We start from the raw sequence: 27,017 nt of genomic DNA, 5'->3' as shown, positions 1-27,017 counted from the left end.
CTCTTTAAAAAGGGCAGACCTTACCTAATTGGGGTTTTTGAAGGCTCTTCTGGTTGGTGTGGTGGGACAGGGTAATATAGAGCAGGAATGAAATCAGTGAAAACAAACTTTAGGAACTTGCATCAATCTGGATGAAGTATGAGGATATTTTAACCACAGTACAGTAGATAAGCCTATAAAAGAATCAGCAAATACGCACAGAGGGACTTGGAGCAATGCCGGGTGTTCCACTTGTCCTCTGGGCTCTGCACACATTCTTGTCTGTATTCTTTTTCTGAAACACACCGCTACCCTCTTTCTTGCCTTTGTTACTTCTACTTAGCCTTCACCCTGGGTATCAGTTTATCCAGGGATCCTTCCCTAACTCCCAAATTAAGATGAGTTATTTCATAGCAACCTGCACCCCCCCTTATCATGAAACTTACTCTCTGTGTCTTTGTTTATCTGTTCCCCATGAAACTGTAAACTGCATGAAGAAAGATCCACAGCTTTGTCACTGTAATTAGTTTACTCAAGCTGTCATAATGAGATAGCACAGATTGGGAGGTTTAAACAATAGAATTTTATTTCATCACGTTCTGAGACTGGAAGTTCAAGATCAAGGTGTCTGCAGGTTTCATTTCTTCTCAGGCCTCTCTCTTTGGATTGTGGATGGTCGCCTTCTTGTAGCTTCACTGGCCTTTCTCTTGTCATATTTGTTTCTGGTGTTTATTTTGGTGTCCAAATTTCCTCTTCTTAAAAGGACATCTGTCATTGGATTAGGCCCCACCTTTATAACCTCCTTTTACTTTATTTACCTCTTTTAACATCCTATCTCCAAATTCAGTCCACATTCGGAGATCCTGGGAGTGAAGATTTCAATATATGAGTTTTGGGGAGATACAGTTCAGCCCATACTAGTCATTGTTGTATTCTCAGTATCTGGGACATTGTAGGTACTTAATAAGTATATGTTGATGAATTTTATCTTATTTTTTCATTATCTTAATAATAATTATATCAAAGGGTATATGGTAATATACTCCAAGAATATTCATTCCTGGATGATCTGGGGTTTGAACCATAGGTTCAGCTTCCTTTTCAATAAACATTAAGTGGCAATAAGCTTTTTTATTACCAAGATTCAAGGATTCTTGTGGGTGAAGATGTTACTAAATCCGGAAGTCTTCCATTAGCTCCATTTTTAGAGCAGGTTTCTAAAGTTTGAGCATTGGTCTATATTTTGAATAATAGACTGAACCATATACTCTCACAGTTAGTCACACCCTGAGAATGTACCCATTAACTCTACTAGATACACTATGATTTTAATTTTTACTTTGAATTCAGTTGAATTTATTCATATGGTCCTTTTCAGTCATTATACTCATCCTTTGAATCTGTCAGTATAAGCTATGCATGCATGCTTAGCTGCTCAGTCTTGTCTGACTCTTTCAACCCCACAGACTATAGCCCATCTGGGTCCTCTGTTCATTAGACTCTCCAGGCAAGAATACTGGGATGGGGAATCATTCCCTTCTCCAGGGAATCTTCCCAACCCAGGGATTGAATGGAGGTCTCCTGCATTGCAGGCAGATTCTTCACCATCTGACCCACCAGGGAAGCCCAATACAAACTACAGTGTTAGTCACTCAGCCGTATCTTAGTCTTTGCAACCCCATGGACTGTAGCATGTCAGGCTCCTCTGTTCATGGAATTCTCCAGGTAAGAATACTGGAGTGGGTTGCCATTTCCTTCTCCAATGCATGAAAGTGAAAAGTGAAAGTGAAGTCACTCAGTTGTGTCCGACTCTTAGTGACCCGATGAACTGCAGCCTACTAAGCTCCTCCATCCATAGGATTTTCCAGGCAAGTGTACTAGAGTGGGGCCCAATATGCTACTGGATATCAATGGAGAAATAACTCCAGAAAGGATGAACAGACATAGCCAAAGCAAAACACCACCTAGTTGTGGATACGACTGGTTATGGAAGTAAAGTCCAATGTTCTAAAGAGCAATATTGCATGGGAACCTGGAATGTTCTCATCCTACATTCATCTAAGGTTACACAACATTTCCTTAAGGTAACTTTTTGAAATATCGCCCCTTCCCTCAAACTACTGCTGTGCCATCTGGTCTGGGCTACCTTAGCTCCAGCTAATTCTCCTTCACCCTTTACACACTGTGATTCTTTCAATTATTAACTGACTTATTAATGTTTAATAATTGTCAGTGCTTGACTAATCATGCCTCCATGCTAGATGGTCAACACCACATGGGAGTTTCTGGGTCTCTTTTTGTTCACTGCTGTATCTTTAGGACTTATCTATTTGAACAATTAGTTGGTACTCAATGAACAGCTATTAACAGAAAATAAATCTGGCAGACATGGAAACATTAACTTACTCATTGGTAATTCCAAAATGGTAAGAAGATTGAAACTCCAATCTCTCAATTCCATTGCACCCTCTGATATGGTTATAAGTAGTTAATTTGGGAGAGAGTATGAAATCTAAGTAAGATTTTAAAACTAAGAATAAATCAACTTTAGTGAATTCAAAAATTTAACTTACCTGCACTAATCCTCAAGAAGAAAGCTCTACTACACATGACACATGATTTTCCCCTAGGTTTACATTTTTCCTTATTTTGTCGGGTGGGGAAATAAGATGAATGAAATTAAAATTCTTAGTGATTTCAGTGACAAATTTAAGTAACTTTAAAATATCTTAGTGAGAATAATGTAAATTTCTTTTCTATGTACATGAATCACCCAAGAATCCTAAGGACTTTTAAAAGCTAAGGAAAAATTCTACTTGGAGTGCACATGTATATGAATGACAAATCTAGCCCCAAAATAGCACGTGTCATTGCTGATCATTACAAATCTATTCTCTGCCTGTGATGCTATGAAAACTATCCATTTCGTGTTTCTTTCCTCCTGAAGAGATACAGAGATCTTGAAAAAGTGAAATAAAAGCTTCAAGCTTAATTGGGTGACAGTGAAAAGAGCAGAGAATTATTGTTTAAAGCTGGGTTTTCAATAAAGCCAGTGGGATAGCTGGGAGAAATGACATCGTGTACCTTCCCCCAAGCTGACATTTAGTTATTAATGAATGTTCAGAACACCTCTTAGTTGTTTACTTAAATTCACTGCCAAATCTGTAGACACTGACATGGCAGATCTCACCCACAGCCCCCTTTCACTACCAGTAAACAAGAGCTTTGACCCTCAGACTTAAAGAAGCAGAAGAGCAAACACACCGAGCTTGCATCCAAAGCTTAAGAGGGCTGAGGTTAGAACAGGCGCCTTTTGCCAAGTCTATCAAATGCCTCTTTCTGCACTGTAAAAATCAGTGGGCTGTCCCTCCAGTCAATCAATGTTATCTGTGTATCAGCAACAAAAACAGGAATATGGTACATATGTGACTAGTGGGGGAAGGCACTGAATGATGGGAAAAAGTGGATTTTAGAGATTATATACGAATGAAATCGATATGTCCAGTATGGTAAACAATATGTGGTTAATCTATATCTAAAACGTTAACTGTTAATTCAAGTTAAAAAATGTCTTCACTCGTAACAACTTGGTCAGAGTAAATTTTAAGATGTTCCATCTTAGCATTTCAGTGAATCATTCTTGGAAAGCAGTTCATCAATAATCATCAAAGAAATCCTCAAATTAAAAGTGATCTATACTTTACCTTAGATGTAGAAGCAATATTCAGAATCCCTCAATACCACCGCCCGCCCGCCCCACACACACACAGAAGAGCTGACAGAAAAACTAATTTTTTTCTAGTTGTTGAGGCTATCTCAATAAAGTACTTAAGATCAAAGTAAATAAAACATTCACAAAATTTGATATTGGCTAAACAGAACAGATGGAGAAGGCAATGGCACCCCACTCCAGTACTCTTGCTTGGAAAATCCCATGGACGGAGGAGCCTGTTAGGCTGCAATCCATGGGGTCTCTAAGAGTCGGACACAACTGAGCGACTTCACTTTCACTTTTCACTTTCATGCATTGGAGAAGGAAATGGCAACCCACTCCAGTGTTCTTGCCTGGAGAATCCCAGGGATGGGGGAGCCTGGTGGGCTGCTGTCTATGGAGTCGCACAGAGTTGGACACGACTGAAGTGACTTAGCAAACAGAACAGAATCCGTCAGTATTTTTATAGTATCATCTAAGGAATTTATTCAGCAACTATATCTGAAGCACCTCCTGTATACTGGACAAGGAGATATAAGAAGCACATAGTGTGATGGGATGAGTTTAGGTTGTAGAGTCAGGCAATTTTACGACACAGGCTCTGCCTTCTTCTAATTCTGTTAACAGTGAGAAAATCATGGCCCTCCATTGTCTCATCTGTACAATGGGAATAATAACAGTATCTGTTATCAGTAATAACTATAAATATGAAAGCATTATGTGTACAAGGAAAGTTCCCTGTGCTTGGCCATAGATGATCCGCAATTAGAGACTTTTCTTTCTCTCTTCTTAGGTACTATGATGCAATGAAGACCCTGTCCCTGTGGTCAAATAGATCTATACGTAGGAGGGGGAAGAGGAAGTAGAAATACATATTATGATATGAAATGCAGATGCAATAGTAAAAGTATTTACAAAATTTTCACAGAAGCTCAAGTATGATCCTTCTGAGTGGATTATAGAAGAAGAGTTAAGGTTGGGTGGGTGTTGAAGAACTGTCCCTTAAAGGAGGAAATAGTTAAGTATTTACATCTGCTGTGTACAAGGCTGTATGCCAGGGTGTTACGAAAGCATAAAAATGGTTTATGTATTGTTGGTGTGATCATAAATTGGTATAACCACTTAGAAATTAGCAAGGACGAATGTAGTAATATTGAAAAAATGTGTGACTCAGTGTCAATAAGCAGAATTTCCTCTATTGGAATTTGACCCTAGATAACAATAAAAGGAGACTCAATGCAGCATTTTTTGAAGTGTCTGCTGCTGAAGTGTCAGTGAAAGGCAAAGTCACTTGAGGATTTTGAATAGGTGAGTGACACAATATGACTTACGTTTTAAAAGAATACCTCTGACTACCTTGAGAGTAGGTTTCGCTGAGTCTTCCAAGGAGGTCACAGATAGACTAGTTAAAAGAATGTTTAATAATGCAGATTAGATTGGTCCAGTGTGATAACAGTAGAGATGGCGAGAAGTAGATGGATTCTGTATATACATTTTGAAGATAGAGCCAATGATACTGTGGAAAATTCCTAAAATTCATACAATGACACTATTCAGCAGTTAAAAAGAATGTGGCAGACTGATAATCTAAAGATTCTAGAAATCTCAAAGTTGAACACCAAAAATAATATATACACTATTACTAATCTGATAGAATCTCTATGAATCAAGAAACCTCTCAAAGTACTATATATTCATAGACACATATCTATACAGATGAAAAATGGATTATAAGGATAAACCATAAATTCATCGAGTGGTCTTACCTATGGGAAGAGTAGAAAGGGGGAAGAAATTAGACAGGAGGAAAGGAAAAAAGAATGATTTCAACTATACGTATTGTTTTATATCTTGAAAAAGATTAAAAAATTGTTAATAAATATTACATGGGCAGCTGTGTAGTATGTACACAAGTAGTTTGCTACATTTCTAAATTTAAGAAAATTTAAAGACTATAGAGATCAATAAGGCTAAATCTTTATAAACTCTTAAGGATAATACAAGGCAATTCATCTGAAGAGATATCTGGAAATTATTTCTAAATGCTATGAGGGTTGAAGATGTGACCTGATCAAATGTAATCTAGAGGGGCAAGGACAGATGGTTTCAGGTGATTAATAAATACTTGGTAGTATTTCAAAAGGTAAAAATGCAAAAGAGCCATTCTGTCAAACAAAAATAAGAGGAAAGACAGGAAATCACAGGCCAACTTTTGGAAAGAGCCTTGACTTTCAGTTTATAGAATCTAGACTCAACTGATGCAGACTCTATACCCACATCCTCTAAAAGGAGAGAACTGACTTCCATCACTGCCACTAAGAGATAATATTGTACAATAATTTTTTTAATGCATCCTTTGGAGTATTTTTATTAGAGGAATTTATTATGGCTGTAGATACCCAGATATACTAGAAAATAAGGCATCAAAAGTGGCCCACCTTCTAGAATAATGAAAATAAAAGAAAACACAAAAACAAATAAATGGAACCTAAACTTTAAAGTTTTTGCACAGCAAAGAAAAATATAAACAAGAAGAAAAGACAACCCTCAGAATGGGAGAAAATATTTGCAAATGAAGCAACTGACAAAGGATTAACCTCCAAAATATATATGCAGCTCATGCAGCTCAATAACAAAAAAATAACTCAATCAAAAAATGGGCAGAAGATCTAAACAGACATTTCTCCAAAGAAGACATATAGATGGCCAACAAACACATGAAAAGATGCTCAACATTGCTCACTGTTAGAGATAAATGCAAATCAAAAATACCATGAGGTATCACCTCACACTGGTCAGATGGCCATTATCAAAAAATCTACAAACAATAAATGCTGGAGAGAGTGTGGAGAAGAAGGAACACTCTTGTATTGTTGGTAGGAATGTAAATTGATACAGCCACTATGGAGAACAGTATGGAGGTTCCTTAAAAAACTAAAAATAGAAGTACCATATGACTCAGCAATCCCACTACTAGGTATCTACCCTGAAAAAATCATAATTCAAAAAGACACATGTACCTCAGTGTTCACTGCAGCACTATTTACAATAGCCGGGACATGGAAGCAACCTAAATGTCCATTAGGTTGCTTCCATGTCCCGGCTATTTGTATAAAACTAGATAGAGACAGAGAGAGAGAGAGGGAGAGAATGGTGAAAGTTACTCAGTCGTGTCTGAGTCTTTGCAACCCCATGGATTATACAGCCCATGGAATTCTCCAGGCCACAATACTGGAATGGGTAGCCTTTCCCTTCTCCAGGGGATCTTCCCAACCCAGGGATCAAATCCAGGTCTCCTGCATTGCAGGTGGATTCTTAACCAGCTGAGCCACCACGGAATCCCATGGAATATTACTCAGCCATAAAAAGGAACAAAGTAAGGTCATTTGCAGTGGATGTTAGGTCATTTGATGTGGATGGACCTAGAGTCTGTCATACAGAGTGGGTTCCATACAGAATGAAGTCAAACAGAAAAACAAATAATCATATATTAACATATATATATATGGAATCTAGAAAAAAATGGTACAGATGAACCCATTCGCAGGGCAGGAATAGACACACAGACATAGAATAGACATGTGGACACTTGAGGGGAAAGGGAAGATCAGACAAATTGGGAGAGTACTATTGACACATATACTCTACCATGTGTAAAACAGATAGCTAGTAGGAAGCTATAGCACAGGGGCTCAGCTCCATGCTCTGTGATAACCTAGAGAGGTGGATGGTGGGAACGGGAGAGAGATTCAAGAGGAGGGGGTCTATGTGTATATACAGTTGATTCACTTTATTGTACTGCAGAAACTAACACTGTAAAGCAAATATACTCCAATAAAAAAAAGCAAAAATAAAAAAATAAAATAAATAGCACTAACTTTTTTCATTAACCAAGGAGTAAAATATATGAAAGTCTGAAATCTTAAGAAAATTTTCAAAAAACAGCTGAAAGAGCTCAATCTGAGTTTCTACTAGGTTTAAGGTAAAATAATTATGTGGTAATTTGGCAATCATCTTTAGGAATTTACTATTACTAGCAAGTATAACCCAGGCAGCAATTCAAGATCAAGTTTAAAGCATGTTGAATACTTGGAGCAAATGTCTGAACAAGCTAGTTAAACCAGGCTATTGATACCAGTGTTTTCCTGTTCAAACAACAAATATCATCACCACTCCATCGCTACCACCACAAACTCCCATCTCTCAGTGATGGGAGTGAAAACCAATTGCTCAGCCTTGGGTGCTATTGGCAAGTTCAGCCATCACACTGAATTCTGGGACTGTGAGGTATTATAATTTAGAAGTCTGGTTTATAGAAATAAATGGACAGTGCACAACTCACTTCTCTCTCTCACCAGGACCCCAACCAGAGGAGTCGTGATGTGCTTTCAAGGGCATGAAAACTGATCGTGCCACTGTAGCTTTGTCTCAGTTTCTGAATCTTTGTGTCCATGTGGCATTAATTTATCACTTCCTTTTATGTGTGGTTAATATTCTGACAAGTTGCTTGATAAACCTGAATGCTAACAACCAACAATAAGGCAGAATGAGGTACCAATTCTGTGCAGTGATGTGGTGCTTGTAACATCAGACTTGAGTTTTTATTTCTTTTCCTCCTTCAGCAGATTCTTTGTACAAAAGGATCTAATACAAATATTTTATTTCCATAAAGTATCCTTATACTTACTATATGATTACTTAAACCTTGTTGATAATTAATGGAGAGGGGAGCTAGAAAGCAGGAATTTTTTAATTATTCCTTTTAGTAATTATCCCTGTATTTCTGTCACATTTGTCACAGGTGGACTTCATCTATAAATAGCTCTGTGAAATGATGGACAGTTTTTAAGGCTCGTTGGCATGGAATCAATACGTGGCAAAGGGACCATATGAATCAATTACATTGTCCCTGGCAGGGTTACCATGGAAGCTCTAGCTTTCCAGTCTATCTTACTTCTTCTGTCTGGGTAGTATTCTGCATATCTTTAATTAGAATGGATGCAATTTATTTAGTAATGGAAAGCTTACTTGAGGGAGTTCTGTGAAGGTGTCAGACAGAATTCAACCAGCCATGCATATTCAGAGAAGACTAATGTGCAAATGCAAATGCTTCCTCTAATTTAATTCCTTTCTTTAAAAAATAGAGGCTCTCCTATCTTGGAAGGTAGCTTCTTTTGATGGTAAAGAAATTACGTTTGCTATTCCATCTTAGACGCAAAACAAGCAGTGGTTCTTAAAATAACCTCTTCTGCTGTGGATATAGTAATCTGCTGTATGCGTTTATTCAGTTACTCCGGCATTTCTCAGTGTTAATGTTGCCTACAACAGCTTTGCTTGGATGTAAACCACAGGGCCAAACAGGAATAATTACTGAGTCTCACTGTGCTCCTGGCCCTGTGAGGAGATAAAGACACACACCTGTTCTTTAGGCATGAATGAACACACTGAGGGGAGGGAGGCAAAGAGGCAAATCTAACACAGAAATAAGCTGAATGGTGCAGGTCTGCAGGGAAGGCTTAGGGAAAGAGAGGAAGAGCCAGAAGTCCAGCAAGATGAGGCAGGCGGGGACACTCAGAACACAGTTTACTGAGGAAGTGATTTTGAAGGACAGGCCGTAACTGGCGAGCCAGGTGAGGTGGTGGAAGGACAAATGGCCAGAAGGAAAACTGTTTGAAAAGGCAGGGATTCCTGAAAGACCAGGCTGTGTTTGAGAAACTACAGATAGATAGGTGGAAAGGATTGGAGAAATGCTTTGTATGATCTAGCATCCAAGCTGGACATGAATCTGAAAAAACTTGCATAATCCTGTCCTCAGATCCTCAGTTTCATTTTGAAGGTAGGGAAGCATTTCTACCTTAGGGAAAAGTAACATGTTGCTGTGTGGGAAGAAGTAATCTAGTTTTAGCAAAATTGTGCAAGTGGAGATTTTTTGGCAATGTCATTATCTCAAACTCCTGGAATGGGTTGCCATTCCCATCTCCAGGGGATCTTCCCAACCCAGGGATGGAACCCTGGTCTCCTGCAGATAGTAAAACCCAGGTCTTTACCAGATGGTAAAGAATGTGAACTGCTGGCTCAGATTATTTACCATCTGAACCACTAGGGAAGCCTCCTTTTCATTATCTCAAAGTCCTTTAAAATGAATTTTTACCTATAACAAAAGTTTTGAAAGAAGAAAAAATAAATGGTACAATAATTTGGAGAGAAGATATATCTGTACTTTTAGTGAAAAGTACACAAAATTTTTTCCCTGAGGTATTAAGATATTCCTGAACAGAAGCATGAAGAATCAGACTGATTTCCAGGAGATGATTTCCAGCCATGAAAGTAAAAGAGCTTGCTCCTTGGAAGAAAAACTATGACAAACCTAGACAGTGTATTAAAACGCTGACAAAGGTTTGTCTAGTCAAAGCTGTGGGTTTTCCAGTAGTCATGTATGGATGTGAGAGTTGGACCTTAAATAAACCTGAGTGCCGAAGAATTGATGCTTTTCAATTCTGGTGTTGGAGAAGACTCTTTTGGAGTCCCTTGGACTGCAAGGAGATCCAACCAGTCAATCCTAAAGGAAATCGGTCCTGAATAGTCATTGGAAGGACTGATGCTGAAGCTGAAGCTCCAATACTTTGGCCACCTGATGTGAAGAGCTGACTCATTGGAAAAGACCCTGATGTTGGGAAAGATTGAAGGCAGGAGGAGAAGGGGACGACAGAGGATGAGATGGTTGGATGGCATCACAGACTCGATGGACATGAGTTTGAGTAAGCTCCAAGAGTTGGTGATAGACAGGGGAGCCTGGTGTGCTGCAGTCCGTGGGGTCACAAAAAGTCAGACACGACTGAGCAACTGAACAACCAGGAGATGAGACACTGTGGTAAACTTCTTGGTTTTAGAATCCTTTCTCTCTCAGGGGGAGATATGACTCAGCGGGTGAAATACCTTTGGAATGCGAGACTTTTTCAACTGCCCCGCACTCTTATTGTGAAGGTCAATACTAATAACTCTTATTTAATTCAGTTAATAAAATTCTCTACACTGGACCAAAGAAGCCCTTTGCATACATTTCCCATGTTATTTTTACCGCTGTGCTGAGAGCATTGTTAGTCCTTCAGCTTACAGATAAGAAACTCAGGATCAGAAAATAAAAAGTAATGGCCAAAGAGCAATAGGCCACCCTAGTTCAGAAGTGGTGAACTGGTATTTCAGCGCAGGCTATTTTTACTTCGAAGCCCTATTCTTATTCCACTCGGAGGGGCTCAGTTCCCACAGACATTCTTGGAGGCAATCAGGCACCCGTGTACCACCCTTTTAGACTATGAGACTCAGGGTGGGACAGACTGTGAAAGCGAACAACAAACATAAAAAGCTACATTCTGTGGTCTTTATGACTAATGTACCTTCAGAACTGCTGCCTTGAATACATGAACAACCCATTTGCAAGCTGTTGGGACATTTCAATCTGCATGAAGTTTATACACACTCCTTAAATTAACACACTAAGTGCTTCTGGTTCCCCATTACCTCTGAATTCTGTGCCACTTCTTTTGTATGTACGATGTTTAAGGGGAAAAAAATGAATATAAAATAAGCAGTATTTCTTCTGTCATTAGGGTACTGTACAATCCTGAGGTAAACACGTCATGGGCAAGTGGTTCTATCTCACTTACAAAAGGAAAACAGAATTAGCCTTGATGGCATAAATAACTCCACAAAAATATCCATGATCGTGCTCACTAGACCTTCATGGTGAGCAGCCTGGGGCTCTCTGCTCAAGCCCCTCACCAGGCTGCACTCCACTCCAAAGAAGCGAAAGCCAACACAGTACACCTGGGGTGACCGATGTCTCCCAAGTGTCAATCTGATTTGTGGGGAATGACAAATGGGCATGAATGGGATGCCTCATTTTACATAAGATACATTTATTATCCTCATGTCAATAATGAAAAGGCAACTCCCAGATGAAAATAAGCTGTTTACACAACAATCGATTAAGGTATCATGTACATACTGTAAAATGCACTAATTGTTGCTTTCGTATTTTTTTAACCTTGTAATAAGCTTGCCAGTCAAGGTTGGTCACACTGAACTACATTAGCAAGCACCCCCTGGGTATTTTTAATATCTGTGCAGCAATGCTTTTTCATGACTGACTTATGTAATCCTTAACATAATCCTGAAAAGTATTTATATCAGTACTATTAATAGTATTGGTTTCATGCTAAAAATGAGAAACCAGACCCTCATAAAGATTACATGACTTGCCCAGAGTTACACTGAACCAGAGCCTGGCCATGGATCTCAGTCTTCTGGCCTTGTATCCCTTGATCTTTCTCTTAAGTCACACTGATACCAAGATAACATGAGTGTGCAATGTCATGGGATTGAGGCAGTTCCCCAAAGGATAACCCAGCATCTGTTCTCAAAAGAAAAGTATATATATGCTGAAAAGAACCAAACACTAGATGTTCATCATACAAGCGTCTAGGTTCCCCAGACCATTCTGACTACAAGTTGTATTAAACCAGCTGTTCTATCTCTACTTTCTAAAATTTCACCAAAAATTTCTTATATCACATCTTTGTATTTTAAGGATGTTCTCACAGATGTATTTGCTACCAAGAGAATTGCTCTTCAATATAATCTGTTTAATGAACCATTTTATTCAATACATTAAGACTAATTAATGGAGAAATTATGTTTAAATTACTTGTTATGCCCAATAATCTGGTAGGCTTGAATTCACTTAAACTGAGTCTTCTCAACACAACCATACAAAGTACAATTTTCAGAAGTTAAGTGTCCCTTATACCCAGGAACCTGTCAACTTGAGAATGAAATTTATTTTGCAAACTTGATTAAAGCTGTCATATTTACTCCTTAACATTTTGGGAGAGCTGGTATTTATTTTGAGAACTGAACATAAAAGCTGATCTCTGCCTGATAACTGCCATCTAGTTGTTCCTCTGGTGGCCCCTTAAGATTTGTTTAGTTCAAATTCCTTGTAGTTTTCTTTGTGATCAAAGGGTGACATTTCATGAATTTACTACAATCCAACATCACTTTTGACAAAAATTCTTAATACTGAGAGTTAAATCTGTTATCATAAAACCAAATCAGTTTCTCTTCCTACTTTTAGTGGCAGACAAGTAGCCCTAAACAGAACTTTATGATTACATTTTAAAAGCCTACTTGCTGTGATCTTTAATGCATAACCAGAACTGAGTGATATCTGAGGCAGTTTCTGGGGAAAGCAAGGTATTTATTTCTACTGAGCTGGAAATCTCAAAAAAAAAAAAAAAAAAAAGAACTCTGTCCAATTTGATTCATTAAGCAGACATTGACTTTAAAGAAACGTAATTTTAAGATAAAATTAAGATACACGTAGGTAGCAATTTATTGTTGTGATAGGTGAGACTAAGATTCTATTTATCATTTGGGTTTCTGGCAAATGTGAAGACCCCTTCCAAGACAGGTGATGGTACAATGCATGTTCTTCTTGCTGAATCCAACACATTGGTGCCTGCTGTCACATTCAAATAACTCTCATTACAGAGAAATGACCATCAATCAGACATTCTTCTGAAGCACTGAAGTTTGTTCCTAGCCTATTTGAATTCATAAAAAAATGAAAATTTGGCAGCAGTATGGAGATAGACATTGCATTTATTTAAAATGACACTTTTTTTGAGTTACTCATATATCTTTCCATTTCCAAAGCTCAAACTTCCTAATTATTAAATTTTATTAGAGCTATTTTGACCTTTGTATTATCTCAAGGGTTAGTCTACATTAAACTGTTATAAGCCTTGGCCTTTTAGATTATGAATTTTCATATTAGAGATGAATATTTAGATTTATGTAATATAATCAGCCTCCTGAAATCACAGTACTTTCAATCATATTTCCTTCCATAACAATCCCTAAACCTGGGGCCAATCTCTGCTATACCCTCCCAGCTCCCAAGATACTGCATATAGTAACAGCTAACCTTTTGTGAAAATTTACTGTGTACCAGGCACAAAAGTCGGAGAAGGCAATGGCACCCCACTCCAGTACTCTTGCCTGGAAAATCCTATGAATGGAGGAGCCTGGAAGGCTGCAGTCCATGGGGTCGCTGAGGGTTGGACACGACTGAGCGGCTTCGCTTTCACTTTTCACTTTCATGTGTTGGAGAAGGAAATGGCAACCCACTCCAGTATTTTTGCCTGGAGAATCCCAGGGACGGGGAAGCCTGGTGGGCTGCCGTCTATGGGGTCACACCAAGTCAGACACGACTGAAGTGACTTAGCAACAGTAGCAGCAGCAGGCACAAAAGTAATATTTCATCTGTATTATTTAGTGTAACTCTTTTTATGAGGGAGGGGCTGTATTATCCCTAACTTTTGTAAGGGGTGACTAGAGGAAGAGAAGTTAGGTATCATGCTCAGTTTCCCAGGAAGCTAACTGCAGAGTCCTCCAGATGTAGTTCCTCTGATCCAGGCTTTCCCCAGAATGGCCTGTTATCTACTGGTTTCTCATACACCAAACTCATTCTCATTTCAGCTCATCTCCAATAAATTCATGAAACCGTGACGTGTTGACATTCTTCCTTGGAATATTCTCTCCTTCACCCTCTCATTTCTTCCAACCCTATAAACGCCTCAAATTCAGCCACATTCTCACCATCGTGAAGCTCATTCCAGTCCCTTTTTTTTTTTTTTTTAAAGACACCCATTTCAAAAGGACAAAGTCCAAACCTCTGAGCCTGGTGTAGAAGATCCTTCATGATTTGGTTCCTGCAACACTCATATCTCTGCTTCACTAAGCCTTCCCTGTCTCCTGAAAATCAGAAATATTTCCTGCTGTCAGCATACTTGGACCTCTTTCCTGCTTCATTTTTCTCAACAGTAATTAGAACAGAGGTTTTACAGTTTACTGTATTTTTATATTTTACTTTGTAAAGAACTTATGTGAGTACGTGTTACTTTGGGTATCTTTCTCCAAAGGAATAAAGTCCAAATAGGAATTTCAGCCTGTGTCTCTTAGGCTTCATATATCCAGCATCTAAAACAGCCCCTGGCACATCACAGACCCTTAATAAGTAGTCCTCAAGTGAACACTGAATTACCCAAAGTTTCTAAATACATCACACAGTTTGATTTCCTTTCGCCATTTTTCTTACTGCTTCCAGTGCCTTGAATATCCTTTGCTACTGGTGTGCTCAAGAATACCTGTGTGCTCAAGAATACCTGGCCATCATTGAAGACTCAGCTTAAAGGCTTCATTTTTCATGTTAGAGATAACTTGGGTTAAGGTCTCCACTCTTTTCTCCTGAGTATATACTCTGGGCAGATAACTTCATTTCTCTAAACTTATTTTCTTCATTTGTAGAACAGAGATAATAGTTCTTATTTCTTAGGGTCATCAAGAGAATTAAAGAAGATGGCAAGTGAACGGCCTATGCACTTATCTCAATGCTTGACACATTATAAAATTTCAAATTATTAATCATTTTTTCCATTCCTAACTCCTCTGTACCTAAACCCTCATAGAATTTACCATTCCACATTTATCACACTTATGTCATGTCCCTATTAAAACACTAGATCTTGTAGAGGGTAAGAAGTGTGTTTTATTCATCTTTATAGGCTCAGAACATATAAAATTCTGAATACTAATATTAATAACCATCATTTATTGAGTTTAATTTTGTACCATATACTGTGCTTAGAGGGCTAAAACATTGTATCATTGATTCTCATAATACCCCATTGAAGAATACTTTAGGAAAGACTCAATCAGATAATCTTGCTTTCTCAAGGTCAAACAATTAGTGAGTGGTAAAAGTGGAACTAGAAGTGAAGTCTAACCAGCTTAAAACTTTGTTCTGCATCATTTTTCTACAACCAGAATGGATGGATTGATGGATGAGTGGGTGGATAGGCAAATGAAGACTGTTCTTAAACATTCCAAGTTTACACTCTTATCTTAATATATAATCTGGAGCACATACAGATTGCTGCTGCTAAGTCACTTCAGTCGTGTCCGACTCTGTGTGACCCCATGGACTGCAGCCTACCAGGCTCCTCCGTCCATGGGATTTTCCAGGCAAGAGTACTGGAGTGGGGTGCCATTGCCTTCTCCCACATACAGATTATCCTACAGTATTTCACCAATTAACCACACAGACACTAGAGTATTTTATCAGTTTTTCGTTTCATCTTAAAACGACAGGATAAGGATCATAATTAAATTGACCCTATATAGTGCTCCTTTCTTCTTTAGAAGAAGTTGTCACCTTATTTAGGAATGGTAAAGGAAGTATAATACCATTAGTAAATGCACAGGCTCTAGTACTAGACTGTTTCAGTCTACTTGACCACAGCATTGACTACCTGTGTAATGTTGATCCAATTATTTAACCTTACTGAGGGTTAGTATCCGCAGCTGCAAAGTGAAGATAATATTTAAATAATAATGGACTTAGTAAAAATGGTTGAATTAACATATGTAAATTATTTAGGCCAGATCCTGGCTTATAGTATGTGTCTTATGAAAATAATAATTAGACTTAATAAAAATGGTTAATACATGTAAATTATTTAGAACAGGTCCTGGCGTACAGTATGTGTCTTATTATATATTTTGCCTAATCTTCCTTTGGATACATTTCGTTAATGCATGTATATTAGACATGCTTTATTTAATTACAAATAATTTTAGATATCACTAGGAGAAGCAGCTTTAACCACAAATATGAGCTTTATTCTTTTGTATTGTTTAGTCAGACCACTGCTACTGTAATTCACCATGTTTTTTCTTTACTGAAAACTTCTAAAATTCTAGTTATTCTAATAATACTCTCTTATATACTGTTTCCATTCATCACCCTAAGCTCAGCAGGTACCGCTACCCCAATCAAAGTGGGCCTTACACATTCTCATACTGGCAGTAAAGGAGCCTGGATTCAAACTCACATCTTTCTGAATTCAAATCTGGCCTTCTTTACAACACCCAGGCTGACCAGTTTGAAATGGCATTTTATCTCAGCCCCGGAGGAGGTGTTTAGGGTTAAAAATGTTTTGATTTCAGATCTCTGCCAATTACAAACAATAGCTACAAGCCTGCTTATATATGGAGTCTTTGGGGACTTGCTGGCATTTTTGCTATCTCAGATCAAATGCAGCAGACATGGAAAGATGTCAGGATTGTGAATGTTCCCAGTAGACTCGGTGTTTACAGGCGGCTAACAGCCTTGACTTTGCATATGTAGACTTAAAATTTTCCTGACAGGTAAAATGTAGCTCTGCGTCTTCTTTTGAAATGAATTCCTACAGAGGTGTGTTTCCAGTACTGCAAGCTCTTTCTGGAGCCCAGTATTTTCATGATGTGTCTAGTTTCTCATACAGCTGGCCCTGGTTGGGGGATGTTTTCATGACAACCTTTTAGTAATGGTAAATACTCTGCAAGTTATAAAATGCTTCTGAATATAAAATGCCTGACTTTTCTAGAAATGAATATCCTGGCCCAGCCTTGACTTTGAGTATCACCATCTTTCGTTACTACTTTCTTTTGAGCTCTTTTGAAAGGGCAAGAAATATGTCCGATTTTATGAGGTTTCTAGTATACAGAACAATGCTTGGCTAAGACCCTGACAAAAAGAATAAAACAGATATAGGCAGATAATTAAATGATGTAGTTAAAACAAAACAAGGTAGGATAGAGTGGGTATACAAGGTACCAGGAGGATAAAATTGGTATAAAAAGCCAGGTGATGAATCCCCTTCCCCAGTCCACTTTAGGGTCACTCAGCCAAAGTAAGACTGAATATTTGTATGTGTGTTTTATCTGAGAAATGATTGAGATAGAGTCAACTGTAACCATCTCTCCCCTCTCTCTAATTCTCATTCCCCCACCCTCGGGTAAATACCAGGGACAGTGGAATTGGGACTGATCTTTTCCCCTCCTCACCTCTAGAGTTAAGGCTTATGTACTGGAGAGCAAAAGTGGGATTTTCCTCAACCTCATGATAAAATCAATCTTTTGTAGTTCAAGGGCTAGCTATGTAACATACCTTACATCACTTTTCTTGAGCTACCCAGCCCACGTACTTATAAACTCTCTCTCATTGTAGTGCCCTGGCCATGACTCTCAGAAGCTTGAGCTCTCAAACCTCAAGGAGTTCCTTGTTTTCCCTCTGGCTTTGCTTTCTCTTCTAAAGACAAGGCTACAAGGGAGATTTCCATATGAGGTAGACACAGTTGCATGAATGGCTGAAATATGGAAGGATTCATGATAATTGCATTGTAATGTAGCATCCCCTGCCAGTTGTGAGCTGGAGTGCTTTAACACGTTGAGAAAGGGGTGACTCTTTGCCAGACCATGTTCCTTCCTTGTCACCTCTGCGTTAGCTGGCTGAGCATAAAGTATTCACCAACACATTTAAACCTTGTACTTTGAAGGTGCATTTAAGCATTGAGAGAGATGGTGACTACATTTCTCTTGCTATGTGTGGAAAATTTAATTCCTAAGCCTCAAATTTATTGCTTATATCAAAGGACTGTCTATTCATGATAGAATGGTCAAGCAACCTTTGAGAACACGAATATAGTTAGGTATTTTACACCAATCACTGAGGCTAGGCTCGGGCAGAATGGTCAACATGAGAAAAATAACAGGATAATCTGCATAAAAATTAACATCTGTAATTTCAGATATTTCAGAATGTGGGTCTTCTTGAGTATGATGGATATGAGCTAGTTAAAACTGAGGTATGAGTATTTCCTTAATGAACACAAATACATTATCCAGATCTCCAGGCTTCAAATTATTGCTAATCTGAGTAATTTATATTCTGAAGGTGTTTTAGATAAATGTTCACTGCCAAGGTTAATAACACCAACAAAAACAGAATAAATAGCTGTTGGGTGAAAGAACAAAATAGAGTAAGAAACAAATTGCAGATCGTTTCAAATCAGTCAAACCTAAATATGATTGAGAAAATACAACTGCTTGAGGAAAGGGTTTAATTTTTCTCAATATAATGTGGAAAATAAACATAGTATTTATTGGTGTATTTGAACTTTAGAGAGAGTCATGATGGTTCTTGGCCCCAAGCACTTGAACTTTCTCCTGTTACTCACCATAAAGTCCAAACCCTTGGGAGAACAGTCCTTTCTCCTTTGGTACAAACTACCTTCCAGCTCCCTTCATCCTGGCACTTCTGCCAAATTCAGTGTATAATTAATTACCCACCATCTTCCTTTGCTGTGCTATCTTACATCCACTCACAATGTCCTTTCCTGACTTGGTCCTTTGCAAAAGCTTCACACCCTCAAAGTCCAACACATACATTTTTCCCACCTCCCAAGATAAATGCCCCTGACCAATAGCACTCTTCATACTATAAAATCATCCACCTTTAATTTATATGATTCTCATTGTCTAATGTTATTTAATTCAACAAAAACTTTTAAAAATTTATTTGTATCGAAGGATAATTACTTTACAGTATCATGTTGGTTTTTGCCATATATCAAATTATGGCAGAAAGTGAAGAGGAACTAAAAAGGCTCTTGAAGAAAGTAAGAGAGGAGAGTTAAAAAGTTGGCTTAAAGCTCAACATTCAGAAAATGAAGATCATGGCATCCGGTCCCATCACTTCACGGGAAATAGATGGTGAAACAGTGGAAACAGTGTCAAACTTTTTGGGGGGGCTCCAAAATCACTGCAGATGGTGACTGCAGCCATGAAATTAAGACACTTACTCCTTGGAAGGAAAGTTAAGACCAACCTAGATAGCATATTCAAAAGCAGAGACATTACTTTACCAAGAAAGGTCTGTCTAGTCAAGGCTATGGTTTTTCCAGTGGTCATGTATGGATGTGAGAGTTGGACTGTGGAGAGAGCTGAGTGCCAAAGAATTGATGCTTTTGAACTGTGGTGTTGGAGAAGACTCTTGAGAGTCCCTTGGACTGCAAGGAGATCCAACCAGTCCATTCTAAAGGAGATCAGTCCTGGGTGTTCTTTGGAAGGACTGATGCTAAAGCTGAAAGTCCAGTACTTTGGCCACCTCATGCAAAGAGTTGACTCATTGGAAAAGACCCTGATGCTGGGAGGGATTGGGGGCAGGAGGAGAAGGGGACGACAGAGGATGAGATGGCTGGATGGCATCACCAACTCGATGGACATGAGTTTGAGTGAACTCCGGGAGTTGGTGAGGGACAGGGAGGCCTGGCGTGCTGTGATTCATGGGGTTGCAAAGAGTCAGACACGACTGACTGAACTGACTGAACTGATACACATGTCCCCTCCCTCGTTATTTTTTATTGCAGTTAATTTGGTTAGTGTCCCTTCACACTTCACAATCTACTTGCTTATACAATTATTGAGATTCTCTTTAGTTTTCTCTGGTATCTTCCTTTCCCATAACATGGATGCATTTGCTTGTTATTCATGTATTCATTCATTCCTATCATATAAAATACATGTTATATTGTGAAAATTAAGTTTATAATAGGTACTATCTTAAAATCCTTCCATCTACAACCTGTGGATTATATGTTGTTGAAGCCAACACATGTTATTGATGGTTCCTATATATGAGTGAAAGTGCTTCCCTGGTGGGTCAGACAGTAAAGAATCTGCTTGTAGTGCAGGAGACCCAGGTTCGATCCCTGGGTCAGGAAGATCCCCTGGAGAAGGGAATGGCTACCCGCTTCAGTATTCTTACCTAGAGAATTCCATGGACAGGGAAGCCTGGAAAGCTACAGACCATGGCGTCACAGAGAGTTGAACATGACTGAGTGACTAACACACACACATGAGTACTCTGTCCAAATGGTTTTTCTCAGAACAATTTCTACCCATCACTGTTATAACTCTCATCACATTATATAATAGTATTCTGCCTTTCATGAATTAGTAATATATATCTTTTGACAGAAACCATGCGGCTTTAATCTCCCAGCACCTAGCACTTAACAGGCTCTAGATAAATGTCTATTTAATAACATAAGGTTGAATGCATTGATAGGTAGAAAAATGAATACATAAAAAAAAATTTCATGTATAAGTAACTATGGATGTAACGTGTTTGGAGGCAAAAGTCCAATTAAGGGTATAATACTTATAATGTTATTTAAATTAATGTTAACAATGAGAATTGCAAAAGAAGCATCATCAAGACATAGAAGTCTAATGGGGGTCACATTTTTTTGGTCTAAAGATGAGTAACTCCTGCCATGCAAACCTAGCCCCACCTCATCCTCCCAGCCACCACAACCAAAACCACTCACATCTCATCAGGTATCTAGTCTCTGGTCTCAAAATGGTGGCCAACAGGAGAGTACTTTGAGCCATGAGTACTTTCTGATTTGGGAAACCAGTGTAACAGCATTTAGGGTCTCTGTCACTATATCCTTACAGGTTCCTAAATAATATGAAGACAGAATGGAGACAATTCCTAATTATGCACTTCTGCTCCCAAAGAAAACATTTTACCTCAGCCCTCAGGTGAGAGACAGGGCTACCTCAAACTTTGGTCCCTCTGTGCGCCTGCTGTTCACATGGAGAGTGATGACAGTCAAAACCATCACCTTTGAATTGCAAAGACCAGAAAGTACCTATCAAAAAATCAGTAATGATGTTTTACAGCACAGCTTGCAACCAAGAATTTGAAAAGTTCAATTTTCTCATTTCCAGAAGAGCTATATAACTTGTAAGCATAATGTGGATTTTTATTTTACAGATGAAAAATGTAGGCACCTGGTGAATTTCCTAATGCTAGTGCTGTTGGTGATAAAAGCAGGGTGACAAACACTCCTGGTTCACTGTAGATACATTTATCCTGAAAAGTCAGGCCCCCATGGCTAGGGCAAGGCTTGAGAAGCACTGTTTTTATTCACAGTGGTGGGGACTTTGGACCAGAAAGCAAGCCTGACATAATGCTCAGGAGAGGGCTCAGAGCTACAACTTGAGTGTATCCAACTGGGTAGTAAATGGATTAGGGAGGGCTGCAGGGATGGGACAGTCTTCAGAGTGCAACACCCAAGGATCAGAGGGACTGGAAACATGAGTATAAGAGGAGAAAACATGGAATCAGATGGACAAGCATCAAAACAAGGGCTTCACCACTCACTAGCTAGTAAGCAAGTTCTCACCAAGTACTGTGTGGTCTTGAGCAAGTTGCTTCTCTTAGTCTCTATTTAATTTTCAAAAAGCAGATTAAAAAGGAAAGAGAACAAATGTCAAAGAATCAAAGAGCAACTGAGAAGATTCAGTGAGATTTCACACACACACACATATAGTGTTTAGCACTTTAGCTCAATAAATGCTTGCTATTATTACTATTATCCATTACAATAAAGTAGGTGAGGGTAAATAACATATACAAGAATTATTTCTTATACTTTCTTATACATTTTACTTATTAATATAGTTCATTCTTTAATACTTTTGTGATTTTTAGAACATGAATCACTTACAAGTGGGACAAAAGGAAAGAGAAGTAGAATAACACAATTCGAGAGACTTCAGTGTTTGAGGTCACAGCCACTTTAAAAGCTGTACTTAGTTCTTTTGATAAAGTAAACTTTGGTGCAATTACAACTCAAATCTTTTTAGGAGCCAGACCATAAAAAGAGTTAACATTTTCTAATATTAACGGTCTTATTGGCCCTCTCTGGGTAAAGTCCTCTGTAGGATGGTTTATAGATGCAAATTTCAGGGAGCAGATAAGAATAATGGCTAACACTTCTTGAGCATCTTTACATGCCAGATAATGTTTGAGGCATTTGTAAGGAGCACTGCACCCAGTCCTACCTATATGCAACTGAAGCCAGGACTATTATACTAATTTTATAGATGGAGAAACTGGAGCATTCAAAAGTGAGTGAAACAGTTAACCAGTACTGGAGGAAGGTTGCAAACTACGACATCTGACCCAAGCGTCTTTGACTTCAACATTAAGCTTTCCCTTCTTCCTGTCCAAAGTATCCAGGAGAAACATGGAAATAAGTAATTTAGTAAGTGTGAACTGCAGAGTATACATCTCCCTAAAGCAAGTAAGATGAGGAGGAGGATGAAGAAGAAAGGTGTGATAGCCAAGAAAAACATACCTTTGAGCCAGTTTCCACCTCTGGGCTGCCAAGATCCAGCAACGGATGCTGATTTAAAGCAAAATTTAAAAGATTTATGGACCTGAAACTTGAGACTGATCCTGGAGAATACTGAAACTTGGCCCTCGACTTGACAGAATGTGAGGATAATTGCCTTTCTTTTTTTTTTTTATTAACCAAAACCTTATAGGCAGAGACTCATAAATTCAATTCAAAAATTCGGATTCATTTTTAGACTGCTTCATGTATATTTATATGATTAACAATATTATTTTGACTATATTTTTAACATAGAAAGGAAATGGGGTTTATACTGTGAGGAATTTTTAGAAATAGCTATCTTCTTTTTCTTAAAGGCTGTGATGGAAAACACAACAAAGTACATAGAGAGGGTTCATTGTTAAGGAAATCCATTAGTTTACAATGTATTCTTGTACTTTTGAAAGGTAATTATGCACTGACTAGGAATATTTTCTGGACAAAAAAAAAACCACACAAACAAAAAACTAACAAAATTTTCTTCATAGCATGTCAATTCTTCAAAAAGAAGGCCTCAAGAAAACAAATGCCAAAGTCAATATTCTTTTAAAGCTTCAAATGACTTTTCCTTGGCTAGATAAGCCTTTTCACATCCCTTTTTGAAACCAGGTGAGACATAAACAAACTTATTATGAAACTGTTCTAATTTCTGAATATACTCAGGATATAGAGTAATTAATCAAAATCATTTTATTGCTTATATTTTGTAGTAAAGTGAAATAAATATGATTGTGTCCACCAACTGTAAAGATTAGATATATTTTAATTCTAAATTCTGAAAAAAGAGAAGGGACTAAATGGCAGAGTAGAAGGATTTTGAACTTACCTCCTCTCATGAGCACAGGAAAATCACAACTGCTGAACAACCATCGATTTTATACACACACACACAGATACCTAGCAAAAAAGTGTGTGTGTAAAGGCACAAACCACAACAAAACAGTAGGAGAGACGCACTTATATAATAAATTCCCATACCAAACAGTTGGGTGACCCACAAACTGGAGACCAATTATATTGCAGAAGTTCTCCCACAGGGTGAGAGAGCTCTGATTCCCATGTTAAGCTCCCCAGCCTAGGAGTCTGGCCTCAGGAGGAGAATTCCCCAGAGTATTTGGTTTTGAAGACCAGCAGGGCTTGACTTCAGGAACTCCATAGGATGGGGCAATCGAGATTCTACTCTTGGAGGACACACACAAGACCACATGCACATCAGCACCCAGAGCAGAAGCACTGACTTCATAGGTACCTGAACCAGACTTACCCGACAGCCCCAGCACTGCTGGCCTCACCCACCACAGAAGCTCTGGTGAACACCACAACCTAAGTCCACCCAGCCTGATCTATTTTCAACACCTTCTTCATAATAAATGCTGATGAGAGAGGTCTGGATGGTCACCTACTGTGGGCCAGCATTACATTAAGAACCTAAAATGTATTGTTGAACTGGAGTGGTACTCAAGCACCCGGGACCCTTGGGCTGCCTGTCATCCACACCCACATCAAATCATGGCCAAAAGCATGAAGGAATTTACTGACATAGTTGAAAAGGCCTTGTGCAAAAGATACACCAAGAAACAACAAGTGTGAGATGTACACAGAGACATTTTGGATTTCTGCAGAATCATAGGTTATTGGTGGTAGTTCACACTGTCAGTGGGAAACTCACCGAGCATGGTTTTGTAAACTTACATCTGTGGCGTGACCAAGTCGGAAAATATAGTGATTGGTAATGCTGAGAGTCACAATTAGTCACAGGTAGGAGGAGTTCATCCTATAAATCAGTTCTTTTCAATGCGCATGACAATCACCTGGGGCTCTTGTTACACCTTGGATTCTAACTCAACACATAGGAAGTGGGGCACGAGGCTCTGCATTTCTAACAAGCTTCCCTAACAGCCTGAAAGCCTGATCCTCAGACTACACTTTGCCTAGCAAGCCCACAGACCATGTTGACCCAGGTTCAAAACGGAAAAATGATATAGTTGACTTACTTAGATCTAAATCATGCGTGTAGGTGGCATTAGAACCTTCCAGCCAAGGTGCACGATTTTACCAGAAAAAAACAATCATTCACGGAGGAAAAAGACCAAAACAGAATGCTCACTCTGAGTCTCAGAGCATGTGGGAGACAGAGCTGGGGGTTGAGGGGTCTGGAAACTCATACAGAAATCAAGAGAGGGAACAAATGGGCAGCAGTCATAGAAATAGCAACAACATTGTTCAACTGAATAAATAATCCATGTTTGAAAAGCAGAGAAGGTAACCTGGGGTGCTTGAAGTCAGTCTGGGGAATGCCAGGCCCAGGACATTAGACTCACCTGCACAAAAAGGCAAACTTCAAGGTCCTTAACAAGGGGCAACGAAAGAAGTCAGCGCAGGAAAACCAACTCTGTCACAAATGTCCAGACGGCAACCAAGCAGATTCCTAGATATGGGAAGTGAACTTACCTGCTCATCTTCAGCTTCCAGAAGGAACCTTAGCAAGGGAAGTCCGTGTCCTGGTTCCACAGGAAATAGCACGTCCCGCAAGGAATCTAGGAAAGCAGGATGTATTGGGAGTTGGAAAACTCAGCAAAGGCTCAGCTCTGCTACCCACACCAAATTGCTCTGTTACGTTTACGTCACGTGACACATACGGACCGTGAACCAATGAAAGGCCTGTATTCCTGCCTACTTACAGGGCGCAAAATCAACACATGTGAGTTAAGTGCCTCTAGCTGTGAACATATGCAATCGGTTCGAGGCACGAGACACACAGCACTCTGGTAGAGCCCTGAGTTTCAAAGTGAGGTCCTAGATCAGCAGTATCAGCATCACCTGGGAACCTGTTAGGAAATTTAGATTCCCAGCCTCGATTGCTCCCAAACTACCAATCACTCCTGTGGGGGTGGCACCTTGCAGTATGTGTTCTAACAAGCCCTCCAGGTAATTCTGATGCAGGCTCTCTGCAGTAGTTTATCGAAAGTTTGGTGAAGAGATAAGGCAGGTGTGGCAAAGGACAGTCATTATAAGCAGACTTGATAACGGTGCTTTTAAAAGAGCTATGTGGAAGGATAAAAGCCTGTTTATAGGGAGAGGAAACCCCAGTACAGATTATGTAAAACAGTAATTAATAAAACATGCTCAGTGATCAATAATAACAACAAAAACAAAGTGGATGAATATAAATTGTAGTAAAAAATACAAGTGGAAATTTAATAGCAGACGTTAACAATTTTTGCCTCTTCAGTTCTGTTCAGTGGCTTATTTCACAGCAACATAAATGTGTTTACTGGTAAGGACACAATTAGGAATTTTCAATAATCTGTATGTCTCTTTCAAACATATTTCTCCAGCATGGTAATGGAGACTACCTTAGGCTTTTTGGGTAGTCCTGTGGTATAAATATATTTAACAGAGTATCCAGAAAAATTGCTAAAAATATCAAACCCAAAATATATGTCTTCAAAAAGTCACATAATACAGTAAAAATGAAGATAGGAATGTGTATGGCATGTTTTTTTTCAGATTCCAATTTTACTTCCCTGGTGACCTTATCAGTATAGATAATCCCAGCACCACATATTTATCATCTCCCAAACAAATATTATTTCTACCCTTCTATAGTTTTCTGTTCTTGTTCCCCTCCAAAAACTCCTGCTCTTCCTTCTTCTGGTTCCTTATTTTAGAAATAATATCACCAACATGTATGTGTTGTCCCAGACTAGAAACATAGGCAACATATTTGATTCTTCTAATTCTTTTGCCTGTGCTCTTTTGGATTGATTTATTAACTCTTTTGTTTGTTTTAAATATTAAGAATGCTAGCTCTTATCTGTGCTAGGTAGGTGAGTATGTTTCCCAGTTTACGGTTTACTTTTGTATAGAGTATTTTTGTGTGTGTATTATAGCTGTTTTAAATTTTTATGTGTTCAAATCTATCAGTTTTATGTTTCTATATAATCATATTTATCAGTAATTTTCTTTATGGCATCTGGGTTTCATATCAAGTGTAGAAGTACCCAGGCTATTTTATTCAGTAAACATAATCACAGGCCTTGGACTGAAGAACTTTTCAAAAACTTGTTAAGATATTTGAAACTTGAAATCTGAAACAATATTTTTGCTGCAGAAAACAAGATAATTGCAAAATATAAATAACTAAATGTTTAACTGGTATTTACAAATATGATATAATGTCAGCTTCATTA

At 38.6% G+C, this 27,017-nt stretch overlaps 1 long non-coding RNA gene across 2 annotated transcripts; it reads right to left on the bottom strand.

The window, feature by feature from the left end:
* Nucleotides 1–552: 552 nt before the first annotated feature.
* Nucleotides 553–25,452, bottom strand: LOC138988294 (uncharacterized). Of its 2 annotated transcripts, XR_011464608.1 has the most exons (5): nt 25,276–25,452; nt 23,651–23,721; nt 22,786–22,833; nt 21,170–21,291; nt 553–842 (listed from the first exon to the last, which is right to left on the bottom strand). It is a non-coding gene; the product is annotated as an uncharacterized lncRNA (long non-coding RNA). The 2 variants fall into 2 exon arrangements; XR_011464607.1 differs by lacking the exon at nt 21,170–21,291.
* Between the last annotated feature and the right edge of the window lie 1,565 nt (nt 25,453–27,017).

Source organism: Bos mutus, chromosome 6 (genome assembly GCF_027580195.1).
Source record: "Bos mutus isolate GX-2022 chromosome 6, NWIPB_WYAK_1.1, whole genome shotgun sequence".
NCBI lineage: Eukaryota > Metazoa > Chordata > Mammalia > Artiodactyla > Bovidae > Bos > Bos mutus.
The sequence above is the reverse complement of the archived record's forward strand: the minus strand, read 5'-3'. Positions and strand labels throughout refer to the sequence as shown.